The following is a 14,896-nucleotide window of genomic DNA, read 5'->3' on the forward strand; positions in this document are numbered from 1 at the left end:
GTGGGTACTCAAAAAGTTCCAAATTCTGGAGCATTTTGGATTTTCTATGTGGGATGCTCAACCTGTACTTACTGAATTACTCACTACTTATTCCTCTCTGCACACACAAGCACTTCTAACCTCCCGCCTTCCTCCCACTGAAACTGCCACTTACTGACATCTCATCAGGGGACAAGAAAATAACTCAATATATACAGTCAATGTAATCCTGAGATAGTTTCAAACTTAGAGAAAAGTGGTGAAAAGTACAAAGAATGCCCATAGACCTTTCCTGCCAATTCATTAATTGTTAACACTGCCATGACTGCTTTTCTCCTTCTCCTTCCCTTTCCCCCAAGGATTTATATGAATAAATACACACATACACATATATATATTTTTTTCCTGAACCATTTGAGGGTAAGTTGCAGACATGCCTCTTTAACAATCCGGGTGTCCAAAACAGAGAAAACAGTCATGAGTTCATGGTTTCTGTTTCTGGTTGGGCCAGTAAAGCCCCTTCCACATCCCTCTTTTCCACTTATCACTAGAGATAGAAACTAAAGACCATGGCTTCAGGCTGCTAAAAGCCTACAACAAAACAGAACAACAACACAACAAACTAAGGCAGGTTGGACAAGCTTTTCTAAACTTCCTAAAAACGATGATGTTCACTTACATAATAACAGGGCAATACTGAAATCAGACAATTTAAGAATAAAGGAAAGTACTTTTGCAACTGGAATAAAATAGGAACAATAATAATTGGCCCTTCTCAGAGGATCAAAACTCAACTTTCAGGGCCTGAAACCTGAAAGGAAACTGTACATGAAAATGTTTGCTTCCAATTGTCTTCGACCATCTCTTTGTTGCTTTGTCTCTTAAGATTTTCTTCTAAAAGAAATACTTATTTGCATCAAATGATTTCAGACAAGAACATTAAAACACCACAGAAAGTCTAGCAAATGAGTGATACCTGTTTAAGAGATTTTGGAGTAATATCCAACATGGCTAATGCATAAAAGAAAATAATTTCTCTGGAATAAGAGATGTAGAAGAATTTCCTGACAAAAAGACTTCTGAAACACTTATACACTGCTGGCAGAAATATAAATTAGTACAACCTCTATGGAAAATAGTATGCAGTTTTTCTTTCGGTTTTTTTTTTTTTTTTTTTTTTTGAGACAGAATTTTCACTCGTGGCCCAGGCTGGAGTACAGTGGCACAATCTTGGCTCACCGCAACCTCCGCCTCCTGGGTTCAAGCGATTCTCCAGCCTCAACCTCCCGAGTAGCTGGGGTTACAGGGGTGCACCACCATGCTCGGCTATTTTTTGTATTTTTAGTAGAGATGGGGTTTTACCATGTTGGCCAGGCTGGTCTCCAACTCTTGACCTCAAGTGATCGGCCCGCCTCGGCCTCCCAAAGTGCTGGGCGTGAGCCACGGCACCCAGGCAGAGATTTCTTAAGGAACTAAAAGTAGATCAACCATTTGATCCAGCAATCCCACTATGGGTATGCACCCAAAGGAAAATAAGTCATCATGTGAAAAAGACACATGCATATGTATGTTTATTGTAACACAATTCCCAATTTGCAGCACCTTAGATGGAGCTGGAGGCCACTATTCTAAATGAAGTAACTCAGGAATGAAAAACTAAATATTGCATGTTCTTACCAATAAGTGGGAGTTAAGCTATGAGCATGCAGAGGCATACAGAGTGATATAATGGACTTTGGAGACTCAGAAGAGTGGGGGAGCAGGAGGGGTGAAGGATAAAAAGATTACATATTGGGTACAATGTACACTACTTAGGTGATGGGTACAGTAAAATCTCAGAAGTCCCCATTGTATAACTCATCCATGTAACCAAAAACCACTTGTACCCAAAAGCTATTAAAATAAAAAAATAAAATTCTTTAAAAAATAGAAAAAAGTTTTTGAAAATTAAAAAAAAAAGACTACTGAAATACTGGAGAGGTTACTGACATGCTATCATCTTTTTATTGTCTTTATAAGCAAAGCAGTTTCTCATCAATTGCAGGTGGCTTTGTTATAAACCTAGAGGGAGGTAAGAAGAGAATTCAACATGGATGAAAGGCCCCACTTTAGGCCAGGTGCACTGCATGCTACATGACTCCATTCTCACGATAACTTTGCAAGATACTATTAGGATTCCAGTTTTACAGATGCAAAAAGTAAGGCTCAGAAAAGTCAACCCGTCTAGCATATACTGCAGGTTGAACATCCCTGATCTGAAAATCCAAAATCTTTCTGCAATGGTCCAAAATCTGAAACATTTTGAGCGCCAACATGATGCTCAAAAGGTCATGTTCAAAGGAAATGCTCATTGCCCTTACGCAAATATTCCAAAATCCAAAAAAAAAAAAAAAATTCCAAATCCAAAACACTTCCCAAGCATTTTAGATAAGGGATACTCAACCTGTAATAAGCAGGATGGATCTGGGATTCAAAACTAGGTCTTCTGACTCCCAAGGTCCACGTTCTTGCCCACACTGATCAAAACACTCTCGACTTAACAATCTATGAATCACACATTAACCACTGCTCCTGCTAACATTTCCCAATGTATTAATTTCTCCCATTCTAATGATTACCTAATAAAAGGTTAGGACTTGGTGCTTATGCTAGAGTACATTTACTCTATTTTATAGTACATTTACTATTTATTTTATTTATAGAAACTCCAAAGTGTCTTTTCTGAGGGGAAAAATATATATTTAGTATGATATTTCAAGTTTAAATAAAATGTTTTTATACCAAAAATATCAACTCTTCCTGAGACAAACAACAAGTATGAAATTCAATAACATATGACACATAGCAGAAGAATCCATAGGACTAACCTGAATTCACATCATCATAATAAAAACAGAAACAAACCAGTAAATTAATTACAGAGCTAAGTTTGCAGCTAGGGACTCTGGTGGCTATGACAGTAAAGCTCAAATAACCTGCAAAGGCATGGGACACCCAAAGATGTAATTACAACCCTGTACAAAAATAAATAAGTAAATTAATTAAACAAAACCTTGTCAAAGTGTAGCTGCAATTCAATACAGCCATGTCTCACTCATCCCAAGATCCCTTAATTAGAAACCTCAACTATCCAGATCACTGTGGAGATTCAGGAAGCAAAAGCAGCTGCTGACCAATCCAGAGAAATGTCTCAAAGTACACGCAGTAAAGCTGTAATTTCTCAGCTGAGTTGAATTATTTTTGTTGTTGTTGTTGCTTAACTTTATTTTGAAATACTTTCAGGCTTACAAAAAGCTCCAAAAATAGTACAAAAAAATCCTGTACACCCTTCTCCAAGCTTCCTCAAATGTTAACCACCAAATATTTCTTATATCACCCACAGCTACAATGACCAAAACCAAGAAATTAACCATCAACACAGTTTATTAAATAACCTATAGACAACCTCCTCCAAATTTTGCCAACTACCCCCATTAATGTCCTTTTTTTGGTCTAAGACCTTGTGTTACATATACTTGTCATGTCTTCTCCAACCTAGGGCAGTTTGTCTGTCATGACCTTGACACTTGAAGAGGACTGGCCATTTATTTTGTAGAATGTCCCTCAATCTGGGTTTGCCTAATGCTTCCTCCTGACTAAATCCAGATTGTGCATTTTGGCAAGCCTACCACAGGAGTAACATTGCACCCTCCTTGGTGCGTTCTACCAAGAGGCATATGAGGTGCATGTGCCATTACTGATCATGTTAATTCTGATCACTTGGTCAAGGCTGAATCTGTGAGGTTTCCCACAGTAAAATTACTATTTTTCCCTTTGTAACTAGTAAGAATCATGTGGGGAATAAACTTTGAGACTATGTAAACACTCTGTTTCTCATCATCATACTTTCACCTGCAAATTTTAGCATCCAATTATAATTCTTGCCTGAAACAATTACTATTTCCCAAATAGTGACTGTTTAGTTACTGGAGACCTCCCCAGCCCAGGTGGATCACCATGGATGAATGTGCTTTTTTGGAAGCAGGCAGCTTGGGAAACAACAAACAATATAGCTGCATATCTGGGATAAAGACAGTTATCAATGAATAAACTAACCTCTTCCTCCTTTTTACTGATCTGGCTTGTGGGCTCGTGCTCACTTCTCATTTGAATAACAAATCACATCATGCAAAGAAATGAAATTATACCTGTAATCTCTAGAATGCCAAAATACGAAGAAGAAATTTTATAAACTCATCACCTCTGAAAATGTTGTAATACTTCTGTCCATGACACAAAAAAAATTGATATTGGGTCCAAAAGTAAACCACACAGTATCACATACGTGTAAAACACAAAACAATGTCAGTAGAATGGAAAGTTATAGATCAATTACTGTTGTCAACTACCAAAATCAAATACTGAATCCAAATCCCATCACCTCTTTTAATTCTAAAGGTCTGAGTTGCTGAAATCTTCACAACTGAAATATTTGGAATCTCTGTTTCAACAAGACCCTACCCCAACCCGCTGTATAACGGATGTATACATCACAAAGAGCTTATTCTAAAACAGCCATACTACGTCATGATATTGTTGGTTTTTTGAACTTGGCTGGCACTACCAGCAACCAAACAACAATCTGTGTGATAAGTATGATTTTTTTCCTTGTCACTCCTCCCCCAATGTACTTTCCATACACGGAATGAAGCCGAGCTGACTTGAAATTTAATAAGTGACTACACTCACAACAGAAGCTTCTCAATGTTTGCTTACTCCAGTCAACTCTCTGTAAGAAGTACAAATATCACAAAAAGCCCTGTTCGTTGTGTCCTCAATATCTAGAATTTCCATCCACTTTTGAAGGATAAATTCTAATAGCAACATTGATAAAGTAGAGTATGACTGGAGAATAATAGCATTCAGGAGGCGGGGGGATTTGAAAACTCTACCAGTGAAAGAAGTGGAAATGCCTGTAGCTGGAGCGGGTAAGATGAGAGGAAGATAGGCTGCCCACCCTCGAAGCTGAGGGGACTCATACCTGGCAGGGAAGCTAACTTGTTTTAGGTCACTTCCAGGGCTGCATTCAGTAAGATCTACTGGGGAAAGCTGCCAGAAGTGGGATATCTCTTTATTTTATTGTTGTTTTGAGACGGAGTCTTGCTCTGTTGCCCAGGCTGGAGTGCAGTGGCAAGATCTTGGCTCACTGTAACCTCTGCCTCCTGGGTTCAAAAGACTCTTCTGCCTCAGCCTCCCAAGCAGCTGGGACTACAGGCACCCACCATCACGCCCGGCTAATTTTTGTACTTTTACTACAGGCAGGGTTTCACCATGTTGGCCAGGCTGTCTCGAACTCCAGACCTCAGGTGATCTGCCTACCTCGGCCTCCCAAAGTGCTGGGATTACAGGAAGTGGGTTATTTCTTTAGTATAAGAATAATTAACACTGTTTCAAGAGACAGCCAGTTCCCCTAGCAGTGGAATGTCTAATTGGAGAGCAGAAAGCATCTGCTGGGAACTGGCACAAGGAATGTGAAGCTGCCTTGGATTCACTGTTCAACTCTTTTCACTGACAATAAGAAAAGGAGCAGTGAGCCTTCAACATCCCTATCAGTGCCACCTGTGGACCACTGGAGGCTCAGGTGTCATCTCCCCCAACACAGCCACGTCACTCCCCTGTCCTCCATATACCTAATTTAGGTAACACCATTCCCCCTAGCAATTCTGCTTGCTCAAGGCCCACCCACAAGAGAAAGGCTCAGATCACATTGTATCTCCCTCAAGCATCCGTCCATATGAACCCTATACAAAAGTGATGTCCTTCCCCAATTCCTACATAAAGCCGAAACTGTTTCTACTGCTTATGTAGGACCACTCGGTTTGCCTCATGATAGAATAAACTTTTACATGTCATCTCGGCTAGACCATAAGCTTCTGAAGGACAAAGTGTTCTTCCTTTACGGGAATGTCCAACACAAGGCTTTTTGCTTATTCTGCAAATATTTCACAAGCTGTTCAGGTGATCTGGCCCCTTTCTCTATCTCCAACTACATCTTTTACTGGTCTTCCTTTCACCCATGTGGGACTGACCCAGATACCGATTTTTCAGTCTCAGGGCTTTCATACATGACTATTTCTGTCTTGGACTCTACAGGCTAACTCCTATACATTTATTAAACGTCATTTATTCATTTATTAAACTCATGATTAAATTTCTCAGTTTAATCATGAGTTCCCTAGATACTATCTTTCTTAAACATCCTATGTTACTCTTGAAGAAGTATTATGGTGAAAATAAAACCACTTCCAACACCATCCTCTGTCTCTAAAATCATGTCCAAAACAATAAAGAAAACAATGTTTCCATGTTCAATGAAACTTGGAGATATTTACAACTGAAACACACGACATTAAGACAGAAAATGCGCCAGGCGTGGTGGCTCACGCCTGTAATCCCAGCACTTTGGGAGGCTGAGGCAGGCAGATCACAAGGTCAGGAGTTCGAGACCAGCCTGGCCAATATGGTGAAACCCGGTCTCTACTAAAAATACAAAATAAATTAGCCAGGCATGGTGGTGCACGCCTGTAATCCCAGCTACTCAGGAGGCTAAGGCAGGAAAATTGCTTGAACCCGGGAGGCAGAGGTTGTGGTGAGCCGAGATCATGCCACTGCACTCCAGCCTGGGTGACAGAGGGAGATTCCATCTCAAAAAAAAAAAGACAGAAAATGCATCCACAGAATACAAGAAAAGACTGAAACTGGTGCCAATTACCCCAGAAGGTAGGAAGAGACCCAGAAAAGGAAGGCTGTTTGAAAAGAGCAGTTAGACATCTTCTGCGTCCAATCCCACTCAGGACAGTCGGTAGATACTGGTAATTTGCAGTCCTTGGAGAAAACTTCTTTAAATGAAGAAAAAAGTTTGACAACCCCGTTCTATTCGAATCTTCCACCCACACAAACAACAACTGGTTGAGAACAGAGGGATATCCAAGCAATATGGCCACTGAACCACAACTAGTATATTCCACAATCACAGGAGTTTAGAAATATGAAGACTCTGATATATAAATCCCAAAATTTCAAACTGTCATATACTGGGATAGCATAATTCAAAGAATACACTCAGTATTAACTCAATCACTTGCAAATCACTTGTCTTTTCTCATCTGTGAAACACACCGGCAGAATGAGTTTCATTTCATCGTCCACTTTCACTGTAAGAAAGTTTAAATCTAGCCAGGTACAGTGGTGTGGGCCTGTAGTCCAGCTATTCAGGAGGCTGAGGTGGGAGGATTGCTTGAGTCCAGGAGTTCAGGACCAACATTGCAAGACCCCCATCTCTATAAAAATTTTAAAGAAAAACAAAAAGAAAGTTTAAATCTGGCCAAAGAATACTGACTCATTTGTGGAGGGTTTTTAGTGAAGTATATTTCATATCCCACATTCACAGGGTAATACATACTCATTTTAATCATGGCAAATTCAAATAACTTCAAGGTATTCTACATACAGATATTAGAATACATTACTGAGCTGAGGCCCTGGGCCAGACATCTGGCCTTCGGCCACAGACCAAAAAAAAAAAAAAAAAAAGACAGATTAAGATATTCTTAGACTACAAGCAAAAAAATCTTATAATTTTTATTTCTCTCATATTTGTGGTTTTCAATTTAATCCCTATTTTCCATCATGTTTCTTGATCAGATTAATATGACTGAATTTCTGCTTGATTAGATTGATCTGGGGAAAATGTTCACTGAATATGAAATTAACTAATTTCCCCCAGCCCTTCACCTTTTCTACACCTATATCTCCAAACCAGAGGCCACACACTCAAGGTCTACAGGCCTGACTAGGCACAGTGGCTCACACCTGTAATCTCAGTATGTTGGGAGGCAAAGGCAGGAGGATCGCTTCAGCCCAGGAGATGGAGGCTGTAATGAGCTATGATCACACCACTGCACTTAGCCTGGGTGACAGAGCAAGACCCTGTCACCAAAAAATTTTTTTTAAAAAAGGTCAAGCATTTTGTTCAGGCATCACTGTATTGATCAAAAGTAGAAAATTAGGACATCACATTACAAAATCTGTATTTTCAAATTCTCTTGAAAATTCAGAAGACTTGGAAATGCTAAGCTTAAGTTCCCACATAGCAGCAACAGGTAGATCTGAACAACTATGACCTCCTACTAGGCCCCTGCAGTTTCAAATTCCTCCTATTAAGAGAAAAAAGAAAAGGGTTTTCTTTTCTGCAGACTTGAAGAAAAACACTGACTCACAAATCATAGGAAAATAAGGAAAACACTTCCAAATCCAAGTCCTAAGAATCTAACAGAGCCATCACAATCGTGTCAGGACTACATTACAGATTCCACACACCCCATTAAATAATACAATCTGCTTTAAAATTCCAAAACCTAATCCCAGCTAGGCTAAACAAGGAATCCCAAATTCAAATGTCCCTCGCAGCAGTAATGTCATTAGAATTAATAGCTATGAAATCAAATTAAACCTAAAGCCTTTGTCTTCACTATAACCAGTGGTAGGTCTAGAGTTTAGATCTAAGTTGGAAAGCTTGGTACTTCAAATTAAAAACAGGCCAGGCGTGGTGGCTCACACCTGTAATCCCAACGCTTTGGGAGGCTGAGGTGGGAGGATCACTTGAGCCCAGGAGTTCAAGACCAGCCCGTATAACATAGCAAAACTCCATTTCTACAAAAAAAAAAAAAAAATACAAAACTCAGTGGGGAATAGTGGCACGCACTTGTGGTCCTCAATAATTGGGAGGCTGAACTGGGAGGATCACTTGAACTGATGAGCTTGCACTTGCAGTGAGCTATGATTGTGCCACTGAACTCTAGTCGGGATAACAGAGCAAGACCCCACCTTTTAAAAAAAAAATGAAATTAACTAATTCACCCCCCACAAAAAAAGAGGCTGGGGATAGGGGCATGGTGGCTCATGTCTGTAATCCCAGCACTTTGGGAGGCCGAGGCAGGAGGATCGCTTGAGCCCAGGAGTTCCAGACCAGCCTGGCCAACATAGTGAGACCTCGTCTCTAGGAAAAAATTGAAAAGAAAAGAAAAGGGATACATGAAGTGCCTGGCACACATATGCTGATGCATGCTTGATAAATGTTAGATGCCATCAATATTGTGATTCTGTCTCATGATGCAATGTCTTGGGGTTAAGTCAGCCAGCAGGTTGAGAGAAACTGAAATTCACTATAATTACTCCCCATACTGATTGCTTAGCAAAGATTTCCTTAACTTCCTTGAGTGAAAATTCAATTTCCAAAAGTTTCAGGACTACCTATTTCACTACTTACAAAGGAATAAATGGCTTAACTGAAGATGGCTTTGTTTATCCCCATCCTAAGATATGGTTTTCACCTTGAAATGTCTCACAACCCCAACCTCCCTTTTTCCTTCTGATAGTCATTCATTCAGCAAATATTTACAGTCTGCTGTGCCAAGCACTAATCTAAGCCCTGGAGAGACAGCCTGGAAAAATGGGACAAAAATCTTGCCCTGCAAGAGCTTAAATTATTAAAAATAGAATGAATGAGTGAATGAATGAATGAGTAAATATGTCATATAATAGGTGCTAAGGAAATAATAAAGCAGGGAAGGTGGATGGGGTATGCGGAAGTGGAGGTGGGGTGGAAATTTTAAACATGGTGGTCAAGAGAAGCCTTGCTGAACTGACGTTTGACAGTGACCAAGTGGAAGCAAGGGAGTGGGCCACGTGGCTGGTAGGGCACAATGCCGCCCTGCTTCATGCCCTCCTGGTTTACCACGCACCTTCCTAGCTGTGCTCTCACCCAAGCACGCATCTAAACCACACACTGATCTGGTGGTCATAATTTGGCTTCAAACCCCTCAATGGCTCCCAACTCCCTCCCAGATGAAATTCTAACTCCTTAAGCAAGCAAGCAAGGCTCTCCACAGCACCACCGCTCCCCAGTTCTCCAGCCTCAATCTCCTACCCCCATGCTTATGCCTCCATTGAATTACTAAAAGCTCAGCAAATCCTTCAGGCTCAGTCACTTCTGTCCTTTCGATTATCAGGGTGCCTTTCCCACTGTTTGGCCTGGTGATAGCCTACTTCTCCTTCAAAACAAAAGTGACCTTCTCTGTCCCCTACCAGGGACTTCCAATTCCCTTGGGTCTTCTTTTCTAAGGAAGTATCAAAGCTATATTGCCCTCTCTGTGACTGCGAGCTCCCTGAGGACACAGAAGGCATTTCTTTCCTGGTGCCTGACATCATCTGGTGGGCACTCAATGCTTGCTGGACTGTGACATGAAATGATGAGCTTGTCTAAACTGTTCAGTCCCGATTTATGTGGTCCCCATGCCTGCTATAGTTCTCCCAATGTCCTGATACTCATCCAAAAAAAAAAGTTTCAACAGACTCATTAATACACCTTTTTATCCAAAGATTGGAATTCCATTTATCAACGACTCAGAATATACTTGAATCAAAAGCAAAAAAAAAAATGCTTTCAAAGATGGAGAAAAACAGAAGCCATGCTTTTCTCTATAGAAGAGGCCAGGTATACACTTAATTTAAGGTCACAGACCAGAAGGGGTTGGCTCATCTGCTTCCAATAATCTTAGAGTTTTGGGAGAGTTTGAAATGACGGCTTACTATTATAGAAGCCAACAGTTACCGCTCAAAAAATGAAGAGAGAAACGTGAACGAGGAAAGCACGGCAGACAGTCTGGGGCAGGCACCATGTGAGGAGAGCCCTGAAGTGTTCATTTCGATATTTCCTGAGAGCCTGCAGAACAGGCACAAGTCCTTGCCCTCAAGGAGCTGACAATCCAGTAAGTCAGGTATCTCAACATTAGAAAATCATGTATTTGCAGTTCATCATGAAAAGGATGCTAAGCCATGATATTCCATTAATTTATTCCGATGGCAGGGAAATAAGAACTTAGAAAGCTTTAAATAAAAATTAGTTGAAATGACCAAAAAAGTATCTTTTTTGGTGCTTAATGAGGTTACTCATCAGTATCACATATTGACTCACCTACCATATCACCTACTTGGTATAGGATAAAAGTAGTGCTATTTAAACATATTTGCATATAAATTTATTGGCAATTACTTCTAAGGTGTAAGAAAGAGGTAGCAGTCTATATACTTCATATGGATTAATGCTGCACCATAGTCACAAAAAAGATAAAATTGTTAAATCTGTATAAATAAAATGAGCTCTGTGGCCCATGGTTGGGACTCAGTGGGTCTGTGAATCCATGCTACTGTTTTTTGTTTTTTTCTAGGCAGAGGAGTTATAGCTTTCAGATTCTTAAAATAGTCCAGAGTCTATAACCCAAAAAAGTTTAAGAAACAGTGCGCTAGAGACAATTTATGAAGAGCTATGGGGCTCCAAGTTCTAGGTCAGCGTTGGCTTGGGAAGAAACTGAATATTCAAATAGACAACGGGCAGACCGCATACGACCAGAGCTCTAATTCACAACCTTGGTCATTGGCCCATGAGGGTGGGACCTTGGTCAGTGACTCTTAGCTTCCTTATTTTTTGCCCCTGCTTGCAATTCAGAATCAGCGAGAGAAAGTCAAGTATGCTCCCCACAACAAGCACCTAAGACATCCACTTCTATTAGCCTGCTTCCAGCTCCCCCAGGCCACAGCCTCCTCTCAGAAAACCCTCGAAGGCTTCCTTTTCTCCACTATAAAGTTTCGCGTGCCCCTGCCTGCCTCTGTGCATCTGCCAAACCCAAGTGATGGTGGCCGACTCCCTTGCTGGAGTGCACTCTGGTTAACAGTCTGTTTGTTCGCATTTGCGTGGTCTTAGTTTATTTCCATAGGCTGATCATCTAACACCTTAGATAAGAAGTAGAGCCACTGAGGATCAAATGTAAATGCAAGACACCAACAGAATAGTAACATTAACTTGTAAGTTTACGTTCCTACAATAAGGTAACTTTAAAAGACACTGAAAAAAGGAACTGCCAGAGAAGGAGGAAAACCAGGCGAGAGGCACCACTTGGAGGTGAGAGTTTGGATAGAGAAGGCGCCATGGGCAGTCATACCCAGGCTACAGAAAGAACAGGCTCATGGAGGGCGAGAAGGCTCCCTACATCTGTCTCTCCATTCTGATGTGGACTCAGCCATATCTCATTTATTCTCTGCAGCTCACACAGCCATCCAAACTACCTAAGCCTCAGAAATCCAAAGAACAAGCTCCTCCCACCATCCTACAGTGGCCTGAGTCCAATGTCACAAAGGCCAGTGAAAGGGGAGGTTAGCACAGCAGGCCTGGGTCTCTAGCTCCCAAAGACAAATTCTAAGAGCTGCTTTAATTACTCCTTGAGTTCATCTCCTGTAATTCTGTGTGATGATTCCTGACTCCCCTCTCCAGGCAGGGTGTGACTAAGCATATCTGTGTGACAGTCCCTTAAGGTGCTTCTGTTGCCTCACAGCTAACCAATGAGAAGTTTTGGACATACAACTAAAAGGTGAGCATCAAGTACACTCTGAACTAGCATCTAGGGCACAAAAAGATAGAGGGTGATCACTTAAAGGATCATTGGCTGAATGTGGTGGCTCATGTCTGTAATCCCAACACTTTGGGAGGCTGAGTTGGGAGGATCACTTGAGCCCAGGAGTTCAAGACCAGTCTGGGCAACACAGTGAGACCCCACCTCTCCACACACACACACAAAAAATAGCTGGGTGTGGTGATGCACACGTCTGTATTCTCAGCTACTCAGGAGACTGAGGCAGGAGGATCACTTGAGCCCAGCTGGTCAAGGCTGCAGTAAGCCATGATGCATCACTGCACTCCAGCTTAGGCAACAGAGCCAGACCCTGTCTCAGAGAGGAGAAAAAAAAAAGGATCCTTGATCCACCACATGAGAGCAGGAAAGTGGTAGGAAAAGTAGTCAGACTACCATGGATCAAGGAAGAAATGGGAAATATAATTAAAGAATTAAAGACAGAGGGTAACGGATGGAAGGGGATAGAATCTAAAAATATCTAAAATGAGTTGTAAAAGTTCACAGGATTGACATTCAGTATACCTTTGTGTAAACTGCCCAGAACATTTGAATTCCAGATACCATTCCAGAGCACACAGACACACAGACAGTCCTACAGATCTACTCACCAGAGAGAGGGCTATAGACTTCACTATTTCTAGAAATGACTTGAAGATGGAAGAACTGATTGTCCAGGCACACCAGCAGAAACGTGTTCAGATCCTTTCTCAGATGAGATCACAATCAAACACACCCTATGCCTCCTTCCAGCCTTATTGCCCCCAAATAATGAGCCCAAGAAAGCATCTTCTTCCCAAGAGTTTACAGGGCTCCATTTCTCGTTTAGTTTGATAGAAACAAAAAGTGTACGGCAGATGACATTTGTTTCAATATGAGAACCAACAAGGAAATATTCGGTTGTAAGATATTAAGATGGGATCCTGAGACTTTTTATTTCCATGGTGATTCAAAATAAAATAACATGAATGACCTTTTCCCTAGTTATTTTCCTTTAACTTTTAGCCAAATTTATTTAACCCCTCCTGTGAATGAGAAATACCAGAGAAGAATGTTTCAGAGAGTTTTCATCAATATGAGCCACAAGTAGAGCACAAAGAGCACAAATGGGTTAGAGGATAACAGGATTAATTTGTTTTCCCTTCAGCAACTGACATGTTAAACACTGCTGCAGGAAAAGAGGTACTTGGTAAAATGAGACCACCTGGCCAGGGCCTGCAGTTGTATGGTTTGTGTCCTTCACGGAGGCACCTGACCCAGAGGGAGTGGGGGCTAAAGAGCAGCCCCTGCCACAATGGCCAGGCAGAAAAGGGTCACAGCCTAGGAGGGGCGCAAAGAAAAAGGCACCACGTGCTTTCCATAAGACTGAGACAGCTCAGAAGTGGTGCCTTCTTCTAATTGGTCTGGCCAGAGGGGTCACCTTCCTCTCGTCTGCACGAAAGCACCATTTGCTGGTAAGGACCTTGGAGAGGGCATTGGCTTCCATGTATTGTTTGCCATGGGCATCAGACAAGGCATTTACCATAGATGTGAAGCCCCAGCCACGACAGAACAACTGGTTCTAGCTCTCCTGCCATAAACAGCAAGAAAACTGGGCAAAAGACCTGAAACAAACGTGTTCAGACGATGGACAACAGGCAGAGTAAAATGAGGATCCCTGAGAGGAGAACAAGGGAAGTGAGCCCTTCGACTGCCCAGGTTTTCTGCCTATAGATACTTTCCAGACCACGGGCCAGGAAGGGGGAACCCAGGCCAGAGCTTGGTGGCCAGAACTGAGTTGCCGGGGATGAGAGACCTGAGAAGCTGAGGCAGCTAGAGTCTGCTGGCCAGGGAGAAGGAAGCAATGCAGAGGGAGAACTCCAGGAATCTGCTCAGGGGCCCTTCAGTCTTTGGCTGAGTAAACTTCACATGCAGGAGGTGAGACTCCAAGTAGCCAGAAAAATCCCCAGGAAACAACTAGTACTGAGGAAGCATGTGTAAGCTGGACAATTCCCAGAGCTTGCACGGGGCTTGGAGGCATGAGTTACAACCAGCCACAGAGGAAAGATCTCCTTAAACAGCAGGCGGCACTTGGTATAGAGCCCAGAATTGCTAATTGCTACGATTGCTAATTTCTAATTGCTTTGTTCTGTGATACACTTAGCATTATTTACATATATATTTTTTTCTTAGTATATTTCCTCTAGGCCCAGGCAACCACTGACCTACTGTCTTTTTTCTGGACATTTCATATAAATGATACTATAAAATATGTAGCTTTTCTACCTGGTGTCTATCACTTAGCATGTTTTTGAGATTCATTCATGCACACCCAGCATGTTATCAGTGCTTTATTCCTTTTTTATTGTGCATAGTATTTTGTTTATCCATTTACCAGTTGATAGGCATTTGGGCTGTTTCTAGCATGAAGCTAT

The 14,896-nt window shown here is 41.5% G+C and overlaps 1 protein-coding gene across 4 annotated transcripts in view; it reads right to left on the minus strand.

The window, feature by feature from the left end:
* The window catches only part of KIF13B (kinesin family member 13B), a 199,193-nt gene that overhangs the window by 133,281 nt on the left and 51,016 nt on the right, over nucleotides 1-14,896 (minus strand).

Source organism: Pongo abelii, chromosome 7 (genome assembly GCF_028885655.2).
Source record: "Pongo abelii isolate AG06213 chromosome 7, NHGRI_mPonAbe1-v2.0_pri, whole genome shotgun sequence".
In the NCBI taxonomy this organism is placed as follows: Eukaryota; Metazoa; Chordata; class Mammalia; order Primates; family Hominidae; genus Pongo; species Pongo abelii.